The sequence below is a fragment of the Schistocerca gregaria genome, chromosome X (genome assembly GCF_023897955.1).
Source record: "Schistocerca gregaria isolate iqSchGreg1 chromosome X, iqSchGreg1.2, whole genome shotgun sequence".
In the NCBI taxonomy this organism is placed as follows: domain Eukaryota; kingdom Metazoa; phylum Arthropoda; class Insecta; order Orthoptera; family Acrididae; genus Schistocerca; species Schistocerca gregaria.
In genome coordinates, this window is record NC_064931.1 from 64,836,380 (window position 1) to 64,848,235 (window position 11,856).

General features: G+C 40.4%; 1 protein-coding gene across 1 annotated transcript in view; it reads right to left on the reverse strand.

Annotated features, from left to right (window-relative positions):
* LOC126298939 (diuretic hormone class 2) overlaps nucleotides 1-9,618 on the reverse strand; it is a 104,218-nt gene extending 94,600 nt beyond the window's left edge. The window contains exon 1 of the mRNA XM_049990537.1: nucleotides 9,575-9,618. The gene's annotated coding sequence lies outside the window, so the exon portion shown is untranslated. The remainder of the gene's footprint in view (nucleotides 1-9,574) is intronic.
* Nucleotides 9,619-11,856: the final 2,238 nt, after the last annotated feature.

Consider the following 11,856-nt stretch of genomic DNA (forward strand, 5'->3'; position numbering starts at 1 on the left):
AGATATACATCGCATGTACCAACGTGTACGGATGAGGCTTTTTATTTCGGAGGAGTCGGTTTCAATAAGGGATCTGGCTATTTCGATTTCGCTTCCCTGTCTGCTAACTCAGTCATTTCAGGTGAATACCGGGATGGATCCTTCAATGCGGCGATTGTTAATACGTCTCCCACTCTTTTCGGACAGTGCTGGCTCTATGTATGCAGTGGAGTCGCGACAGAAAGAACATAACACCGAGATAAAGAAAACACTTCATAATTTTAGACAGACAGGACTAATCTGAAGTGCTGGACATTGAGTTCTGCAGCCGTCCGAATAATTTAAGAGTATCACATTTCTGATTTAAAAAACCTAACGCTGCGAAGTTCGTATAAAACGAATTTATTTTCAAGCTCATTTTCTAATTCTCGAGGAAACGTTATCTACAACATGAGCCTTTTCAAGGTCTGGGGCAACAAATACGAACCTAAACAAGATTGTGAATCGCATACTCGATTTTCTTTTGTCAGTAAAACATTTATTCCGAATGGGAATCCAGCGTTTCGTCCGGTATAAGTTAAGACGTGTAAGGCCTTCCGGTATATCAAAGGATAGTTTCTGACGGTGCCAGTATTGCATTTTTGGTAAACGAATAAAACTACGTAACGCCGTCCACCATACCACGGGGCTAGTGGTTAACGTAAGTCAGGGCCTCTTCTTAGAGAAGCAGATGAGGATAAGGAAAAATTTTCTAGTAACGTATCCGCTAATTACTGGTTCAGCCTTTAATATTTTGCGGGAAGCAATATTAGCAGAAAGTTTTCTCGTTACCTTGCATGTTGAGGTGACCTCTGCCTGGGTAAATGCTGAATATATTACGATGAATGAACGAACCGATATTAACTTTCCTTTACAGTAAATAGGAAGAAAAGCCAACCGCCACAGTTGAGAAAAAAATGAGTTACGTAAGACTTTTAAAAAAAATACTTTTTTGCATTTACGTGGATATGTTCCATGATAGAAGAGGAATCCTTTACGTGAGGAAGGTAATCCAGACCACAAACAATATTTCTGGATGCTCTCTCTCCTCTCATTGATTTATCAGAATTTCAAAGGAACAGCGTTCTTGCGGAAGACTGAATTTACTTTCCACTCGAATTCAATGAAACAATTAAAACCGCTGACTGCGAGTAGAAATATCTCATTTTGCATCCCAGTACTGCATTCCAGTACTGCATTCCAGTATAGCATAAAAATATTTACAGAACTTAGTAGCTAGTTTATTAGCTGTATTTTAATACCGTTTCTGCAATATGCAATAAGGAAAGAAAGACCGATTCCTTAACTAAACGTAACATTGCCTTGTGTTAGAGATGGAATATTGTCACTAAGACTTATGAAGGTAGTGTTAAGTTGCGACTGATATTTAACGATTATTGTACCAATCTCTGAAAAAGTCTGTCTTCGTATCTCTTTACTGAATCATTACTATTATCTTCCATTTCAACGTATTCTCTGAGTGGGTACTTGTTGCCTTTTAGTTTTTGAGACATCTCTTCCATACTAGTACTGTTCATATAGCAATATGTTTTTCTGAGATAAAACTATTTTCGCCATTGTCGTTCTTTGTTAAACTGATTCTAAAGCCGCTTCTGTTTATTACTGAATGTTTATGACTGAAAAAATGGTTAATTTTGTTCTGCTTGTGGGCCCACAAGTGTACTTCCCGTTTCTCTTTTCTCCCATTTTTCTATTAAAAAGACACGTAGGCAAGACATATAGAAATATTATTCCTTGGTAAATAACTAAGCGTCAACCGTTTGATATCAGCGCTCAAGCGTTTCTGCTTTTGTTTCACATCTCACCAGAACAGCGAGGGGCTACCGTGGCTGCCTCACTGTTTGAACAGTTTCTTTGCCTGGCAACTTAAATTTTGCGGTTAATTTTTTATGCAGAAGTTTTTTCTGTTGTAAGAAAGAAGCAGCATAAAATGGGATACAATCGCAGCAAGATGCAGACGGTAAGCCGGCCGCGGTGGTCTAGCGGTTAAGGCGCTCAGTCCGGAACCGTGCGACTGCTACGGTCGCAGGTTCGAATCCTGCCTCGGGCATGGATGTGTGTGAGGTCCGTAGGTTAGTTAGGTTTAAGTAGTTCTAAGTTCTAGGGGACTGATGCCCACAGATGTTAAGTCCCATAGTGCTCAGAGCCATTTGAACCATTTTTGCAGACGGTAGATGTTTTGTGCACTGTTGCCCAGTTTTCACCTCATCATTTTATTCGACCCGAGTAAGAGCGCATATGCCCGCAGACAAGTAATTATTTGTCATGATAATATAGAGTGAAATTAAAATACGACCTCTATTTTCGAATTGCGGAAACCAGAAAGTTTATTCAAAGAAACTTCTCAAACTTAACTTATTATACAATGGATTATCATTTGTCATTACTTAGTATGTTATATAGCTTTCCCTTTTTGTCTCCGAATTAAACTACCTATCGGCATCGGAACCAGTTTTGACTGAGTTCGAAGTAGTATATGACTAGGATTGTGGAGGGGGTGCGGGTGGCGAGGAAGACGTCGTGCCTGTCCAGCAGAATGGTGCTCAGAATCCAGTGGAAATTTCAGTCACGCTACTTGACCAATTACTGGACACTAGTCTAGTTAATTATTCTCGTATCGCATCGGCCTGTAAACTTTGCAGCACCAGATGCCTGAAAAAATTAAGTACTCCTACGAGTACTTTTCAAAAACTGTCGATAAATGGGCGAACAAATGCATTTAGAATTCTCATACGAAGGCGACAGGTTAATGCATCTGAAATGCAAACGTATTTTAATCAACTTTTTACAAAGCTGAAATTTACATGGGGGTATTGTCAGAACAGCCAACATCGTAAATGGAATTAACAAGGGTTGAAGCTCTTCACCTGAAGTGTAAATGGAATTTAAAACAATTCGCAGGAGAAATGCTGAGTACACACGAAATTTATGCAACTTACTTTTTAGCGACAGGTTTGGGGAAATGCTGATAGCCATATGTTCCTTCCTTTTACACATCTCTGAGGGACAACATAGCTTCCGTAGCCTGCTATTTTTAGCTTACGCGATGATGCCGTTATCTACGAATTCACTGTACAGCGGCTATCACAGGGTATACGCAGATGCAAATGTATGAATGTTAGGCTAACAGCTGTGATCGCTTCTAATTGTGACGTAAAACTCCACGGATTTTTTTGTGTTTAGGACTCCGTCCCTCCCATTTTCACGCGCGCAAATTATTACATGAGTTTTGAGTGTTTTCGTTCTTTTTTTCGGCATCGCGTTGGTAGCGACTTTATTAGAAACGGAGCACTAGCTGAATTAGAAATGACCGGGTAAATATATCGGTAGCAGGGTAAATATATCCGTGGCAGTCTAGTTGAAGGAAACATTCGACATTCATATGGGCATCAGAATAGCCAGGGGACTTCATGGATGCTCCACGAGCCTTTCGTGTCTCGATGGACCCCTTCGTGAAACAGACTTCTTGATGTTGTGATCTTGAGACATGAAGGGTTGAGACACACGCAGGAATCATCGCTATAGTTCTCGTTGGAGTTTTGATTCTGTCTGATGGAACATTTCCGATAAGAAATATAATTTGACGAAAGATCAAACTTCTGAACTGACTAAAACGGTATGCCGACAAGGAACATGAGTCTCCCACTATTTTATTCTACTTAACTGCGGCGTGGAAATTTTCTCTTAGATGAAAGATATCTCATGAACAGTGAGCAGTACGCCGATACCGACAAAGACTAAGGTTTCTTAATTTGCTAACAAACTGAGACATGAAAGAGGAACAAAAGTCGATATTGTTATTTATATTTACATTAGACGAGAAGAGAAACTCGTCTCGTAACCAGATTCTGAAATTAGTCATTTTAGATAAATAGATAGTGGAATACATGAGTTTAGTCCAGAACTTTATAAGGCGTTTATCATCTGTACGAAGTGGTCTGTTCTCATTTATGAGCAATTGCAGTTTATCGTAGCAATTTTGACTCGCCTGCTGCGTTTCTTGTTATCTTTTAGTCACAGTTTTCATTTACTTCCTTGGAAAAATTTCTCATCAGAAATATAACATATTACACCTAAGACATTTCGTTTGTCTTTTAATCGACAAGAATCTTATTAGAGGCGTAGAAAACTGCTAAATGACTGCTGGACTACACAGTGCAATGAAATGTGGCATGTTTTTAGTTTTTAGAGACTACTTAAGTTAATTGCGCTACCGTCGCATTTGTATACGCGCGTTTTAGACTTTTTACCACCCAGCTAATACTCGTTCGGTTCAGTGACTGAGAAATCGGACTTTCAATCCACTACACTGGGAAATCTACAGCGGATTTAACGTGTATTAAATTTCGTGGGTATTTTATACTATAATGTTTAATTAACGCTTAAGAGACAGGAATGTTATATATTAGAAGGCTAACCAACAACTTTCACGCCCTAAATATTACCCGTATAGTTTTTTAAACTAATTAAATTATTAGTGTACGTTAAACCGTAATTCTGAGCTTCTTTGTGGAAACTAGTGCACATTCGAAGGTCTTTTCCAGGCGACAATTCGACAGTTAATAGTTCTGTGTTACAAACTTTTTCAATAAACACTAGAGTCTCTTCATTTTCTGGAATTATTATGCTTGCAAACTTTATTTTCAGAAGCTCAGTGCATTTGATAGGTCATGTAGTGCTCTGAATACGGGCAAAGGAATTGTTCTGTGACACTTGAGCCATTGACGGGAAAATGTCAGTGTGCGTTCGTCGGTCGATTGGCTTTGTGCATTACGCGAACCACTGCTCCGGACTGAAGGCTTCACAGAGCCTGCTCCAACTTCTGCCTTTAAAAGAAAACTGTATAAAGGGATATAGTACAACGCCCGAATATCTTTCCTGATCTGCAAGAGACACTCGACGTCCTGCACAAAGACCTCTATCAAGAAAATTCTTAGATTCTAAACGAAGCTTAAAGAAAAAAACTGGGTGTTCAGGAGAAGATTGTTTGATTCCTGTTGCAGTTAAGACATTTTTGATATTTTTATTCCTCTATGTAACTGAACAGGGGGGATAGTGAACACCGATTTTTACGAAACACATTTTCGACAAGAGAGAATTATTTATCTACAGCGGACTTGTGCAGTTTTTAAAATAGTCTCTTCTACACTTTTAACCGATTTGCCTGCAAATCTCCCCTCGTTAACGAATCTTCAAATTACTTGTTTTGCCGTTCAGTTGTTAAAGATGAAACAAGAAAAGTTATGTTGGCTTTGAACAAGGGCGCAAACAAGTAGAAAAAAACCATCGATTTCTTTGCGAGTGAGAAAATGTAAACTCTTTTTCGAGAAATAACCAAGTATAGTGAATTCACTTTGTTGGTGTGCCTGTTCCCCATTTCCCGAAAAACGTACGAATTCAATTTGGCTGATTGAGCGGATTGAAAAATTTTAACAGTTTTTATCTATTATTACTTAATCACAAAGTATTTTCACTTTTATTGAAGTTAAAAATCGTCATCCATTTATCTGAACTAAGCCACCAGTGGTTCTCCCGACAGGGCAGCCAGCGCGAATGTTAGAGGGGCTGTGGAATATAATGCTTGCACACCCTAACGGACAGTAATGTTCTCGTTTTATTTCTTAGAAGGGACGGCTTTTCCCAACAAACAATACAAAATATTGCTACCATACAGCGTGCCATAAAAAAAATTATATGAACAAATAATCGGACTGCCATACAATGAATTTTTTAGTTTATAGATGCGAGTAAAAAGCAAGGAAGAAAGATTAGAATACATCCCGTCGATAACAAAGCCCTCGGAGAGGGTGCAGTAGGCTTGGCCAGGGATACGAAAAGAAATAGGGCGTGGACCAAAAGAAATTGGGCATGGTCTTTTTGGAACTATAATCAAGGCAGTTACTTAACTGTAACGAGGAAGCGTTTTATCAGTAAAAGATTGCATTTTCTGCAGTTTTGCAACTATTTTACGTTTTACATAATAAATGTCGTCGGGATTCCGTGGGGTAACGTAATCAATTCTTCTCGCTTACGGAACAGGTCGCTACACATATGTTTCACAGAACGCTGATCCTCCTATTTATTTTTCGTTTATAAAATAAAATAAAACTCTTGGAAAGTGGGCGTATACAGAGTGGGAAAAATAAAACTGGTCTGGAAAATGTTTGAGGTGCCTTAAGGTAGGCAACCCAACTTACGTTATCCACACCTTGGGAACTGTATTACGGCGAAACTCCATAAGCTACTCAGAAAAGCTCATGTAGAGAATAAAAGGAGAATGGCGCAAGCAAACCGTTCTGTAAATGTCTGATATTTGAAGACTCTACCATTAGTGAATTCAGTGAAGAACTTGCAGAAGGCGCTCAGCATTGAGAGCTCGTTCGTATTTTTGACTCGTAAATGAATCCCAGTTTGTTAACAATTTCGACAGCCCCAATTTCTAGTTAAACAACACCTCAACCGTGAATTCTAAACATTCTTTTCTTCATGTGTAATGAAAAGCAGGCAGCTAAATGAATTTTCGCGAAGTTACCTAAAAGTAAAGGAGTATCTGACGTCAATGGGCTTTGGAGTATGCATATCTTTGAACTGTGCAGATTAATACTTAAACCTGGTAACCAACCAAATTCTTATCTAAAACAGAGCTAAAAATACCAAACCATCCTGTACACATGAGCCCATTGTACCCCTTAAACGTTTAAACATATTTTTTCATATGCTGATGACGTATTCTAAATGTCACTAAAGTACTTTGCTTCCCAACCGCTACAACAAAACAGACAGGCATTTGTTTTGTCGATTGCCAATTTCATGTCCTCACATACGGAAATGATCTTTATACTGAAAAAAATTACCATACTGCTGCTTGACTACTGAAAAAAAATTACCATACTGCTGCTTGACAGCTCTTTGAACATATTACACGTGCTCTTGATCAGAAGGAAGCAATTACAAATCTGTAAGTGAATAACTTATATACACGCATAGCTATAGACCGACTATACGTAGAAATGACACTTACTATTTCAGCCGTCTACTGTGAATAGGAACCACAGAAGATGTAAATAACTAACTGTAATCGTGCTTGCTTATTAATTATGCGCAGTTAAGTGTAAAAACTCTACAATGATAGTGTCTCCTCTAACCACAACCTGATTGTTGTGAGACAGTATTTTACTATAAATTAACAATGATCATTTTATGAGAAGACAAAAAATTCATTGACAACGTTACAATTTGCAGATAATACGACAAATTAATGAAGAATGAAAAAGTTACAAGATCGATAATAAATGGAAACGTGGATGGGAAAAGACTATCCTGACAGAAACCCGAGGAAGCAATGCAAAAACGTACTGAAGGTCTCAGCTCAGAAAACTACCCCTGTGCCGGTCACGTGGCAAGTGCGACGTCCCAGTGAAATCCTTGCTTTTAAGGCCTGGCCACAGGCGTTAATAGTGCTCTTAAATAGGTGAAGCAGCACTTCTTAAGTCTCGTAAATTAGATTAATTGGGGCAAAAGTGAGAGGAAAGTTTCTACTTATCGTAATTCGTGTTAAAGTGCCTCGCATCGAGCAGGGTATTTTTATACGGACTCGAGATCTGAAAATCTAAAGAAACCTTTTGCACCGCTCGAAAAAAAAATTATAAATCTGCTTCCAATGAAATTTTAGCCTGTGCTAACTTACTTTTATGTCATAATGAGTAACTGGAAACTTCTGGTATGGATCTAGTGAGCTGTACAGCCTGGTCTTCATAATAAAGATTTTTGCGTTTTGCACTGAAAATAGAAATATCTGTTGGCACACTAATACAGACAGCATCGTGACAGTAATTCCTAAAGTACTTTCTTCAGAATTATTTTATACAACGCATTAATGTTGTTGGCATTGCTCCTCGTACTGCAAGAATTTCTCCACATAACTAATAAAAATATTAAAAAATCCTTTAAAGAACGGAATTAAATTTGAAGTAGGTAGGGCAGACATTACTGCACTATCTAAAATAAAAAAAAAGTGTCAAGTAGAGCATCAGGAGATAGTAGTAAATCGTACGTTACATCGCTCTATTGTGAGACTGTAATATTTTGTGAGGACCACAAGAATTAAATTTCACTGGTATTGCATTTAGAGTATTTGCTATGTGATTTTCGCGAACAGTTTCTTAGCAGTGGCTGATATTTTCTCAGAATTTTGAATATGTGAGAAGCCGCAGCGATAGTTATCTCTTTGAAAATTACAAGTGAATGTCGAAATATGCCTTTCGTTAGAAACTTCCGCTGCTGCTTATACAATGATTTTGGATCTGTCTCTTTTCTCACTCAATTTTGTTTCGTACCCATGTGGTAACGGTCCGCGTAGCGGAACTACCAAAAGTCTACAAGCCCATTTACGTTTACATTTGGATAAAACACGGGTAATTCATGAGACAATCTTCGTATTAGGGAAAGATGAGAAAGTGATTGACCTGAAAAACTTATAAGAATGTTACCCAGATTTTATAGAACGATATTATTAAGTCTGCTTTTTTGCAGAACGGTCAGTTATGACGTAAATGCACGATGACCGAATTGTTCAGAAATTGTCAAACAATCGTCGCTTTTCCATTTTTAGTTAGTTGGTCCGACTGGAGGAGAAATGGTGCGACAGGATATAGCAGTAAATCTTGTTTCAAATACCTATTCATTGAGGATACTAAATATCGAAATTTCGCAGATGTTACATTTCGAGAATTTGCTATTCGAATTCCGGGAGTAGCTTCTTAGCAGTAAGCAGCTTATTTCGTAAGATTATTGTCTTTTTTTCTCTGTGTTTGAAGTCGCTGCTACTATATTTTCTTTTACAAATTGCAGGTAACTCCCGAAATATGTTTTTCGTTAGAAACTTCACCACTGCTTGTACAAAAATTTCGAATGAATCTCTTTTGCCATTCAGTTTGGCTCTTTACCTATCTCGCAAATGGACGCTCCACGAAACTATCGAGCCTCTGTAGGCCCACATATTGTTGGATGAAACAGTGGTTATTCGAGTCATTGATGAACAGTAAGGCATATTTTTCACCATCTTGTTAATGACTTTTGAGTGCGAAATGTATTATCGGCTCCGCAGCTGATAAAGTGTTCGTTTTGGGAATAGAAGTTTCACAACTACACTTTTTGGTTTCATTTTTTGTATTTATATACCGTTCTTTGAAGTTTGTTTCGGGATCGCTTGCGAATGGGCTGCTTGTCGCAAAGGATGAAATATAAATTTTAAAAAATAAAGTGTAGATGGGGAACTTGCAGGACGGTTCGCTGTTAATAACTTACGAATCTGGGAAAGAGGAGAAAATGATTTTTGTGAAAACCTGATACCAACAATACGCAATTTTTACGGAAGGACATTGTTAAGCTCGCGTTTTGCCTAGCGACCAGAAGTAACGTACGTAGTTGTGGTTCGAGACGAGCAAACCGTTCGTTTGTGGACGGTTCGCATAGTGGAAGAGAGACTGGAGAACTACAGGGAGGGGAGCGCGGTGCGGCAACCTGTTGTACTCACGTGCGAGACTGCTGGCTGCTGCGTGTGGCTGCGACCGGAGTGCGGACGCGGCCGGCGCGGGCGCTCTTATAGCGCGCGCCAGCCCCTCCCGGGCCCGCGCCCGCGCCACCCCCACCACCACCGCACTCACCACTCGCGCCCACGCATGCACCGCCTCCCTGCTGACCACCGTTGGTCGAAGACGGGGCGGCTCGCCGGCAATTTGTAGGAGGACACTTACCCGTCGGCTCGATTGACGCCTCGTTATTTTCTCGTCGTTACCGACAGCCCTATTCTTTAAGACGACCTAATTTCTGACAACTAATTGCCTCGCTAACAAATCGACTCTTTTTACACTTTGCAGAAAACTGACGGATCATCTCTCTGATTAAGCACTCGTTGCAATGATTCGGTGGAAAACCGCACCGGTGACTCGCGGTTTCACGGACGGTCGTCAAACAGACAAGTGTAGGACTATATAATTTAATAAAAAACATTCCGAAAAACACCGAAGGCTGCAGAGGAAGTGGTCTAACATAACAGTTTATGGACGGGCATCCACAGCCAAGCTTTTGCATGTTGCATAAAAACAGCTGAAACTCTTGTAAATCCTTTATTAAAGGCACAAAGGGTTTCTTAATTTAAATTACATCGTCAGGTGCAAATGTAATAGTGATCGAGCCACTTTTACAGTCCAGCCTCAACTCTTTCTTTAAATTTGGAAGTTTTCGCAAAAAGCGATATCGTGGATTAAAAGGCAGCAACGAAACTGGAACCTGAGGTGAAGCCGCGCCGGGACGGAACGCAGCGGCTGCCATCCATACGGCCATACACACGCCAGTCGCTGGGCTTCAGCTGAGGTTCCCCTGTAGTGCACAAGGATTAACCTGTGCACACAAATGCTGCCACTGGACACTCGGAGTACGCAAAAAAGGTCATTTTGAATGTTGAGCCTCGGTACACGTCGGGACACGCTGATGATGTCGTACAAACATATCAAATATAACATGCGACAGTATACAATGAGGCGACAGAAGTCATGGGATGCCTCCTAACATCGTGTCGGATCTCTTTTTGCCCGTCCTAGTGCTGAACCTTCACGTGACACTGACTCAACAAGTCGCTGGAACTTCCCTACAGAAATACTGAGCCATGCTGCCTGTATAGCCGTCCATAACTGCCGGTGTACGATGTTGCACACGAACTCACCTCTCGATGAGCTCCCATAAATGTTCGATAGGATTCATGTCAGACTATGGTGATGAAAACATTCGTTCGAATTGTCCAGAATGTTCTTCAAACCAATCGCGAATAATTGTGACCCACTGACATGGCGCATTGTCATCAACAAAAATTCCATCGTTATTTGGGAATATGAAGTCAACGAATGTCTGCAAATAGTCTCCAAGTAGCCGAACATAACTATTTTCACTCAAAGATCGATTCAGTTGGACCAGAGTACCCAGTCTATTTCATGTAAGCACAGCTCACACCACTATGGAGCCACACCAGTTTGCACAGTGCCTCGTTGACATCTTGGGTTCTCGCCTTCGTGGGGTCTGTGTCACACTCAAACCTCCCCACCTGCTCGGACCAACTGAAATCGGGACTAATCTGACCATGACACTGTTTGCCAGTCATTTAGGTTCCAAACGATATGGTCACGAGCCCAGGAGAGGCGCTGCAGACAATGTTGTACTGTTAGCAAAGTCACTTGCGTCGGTCGTCTGATGCCATAGCGTATTAACGCAAATTTCGCCGAACTGTCCTAACGAATACTTTCGCTCTGCCTCGTGATGACTGGTGTTTTGTGCTGTCCTTAGGTTAGTTAGGTTTCAGTAGTTCTAAGTTCTAGGGGACTGATGACCAAAGATGTTCAGTCCCATAGTGCCCAGAGCCATTTGAACCATTTGTACACGAGGGCGTGCTGAAAAGACTGCTTCCAAAGCTTTTATTTTGTTCTCAATATGGCATGAGGTATTACATGTCATGAATATTACTCGTTACACATTTCTGCTTCGCTAATGCAAGTCGCAACCGCCTGCCGTTAGAAGGCTCCGAATTGTAGCGCCTAACATGTCAGTGTGTAGCGTAACTACGTCGGTGCGTGAGGAACAGCGTGCTGCACACGAGTCGCTACCCGTAGGAAACGTACATCCAATTGCAACCCATAGAACAATGAATGCAGTGTACAGTGATGATTTTATCGACATCAGTAATATGCGACGCTTGATTGTTCGTGCTCGTAACGAAGAAAATGGTGGTGCTAACCTCAGTGTGAGTGAAAGAGCGCGGAATGGACG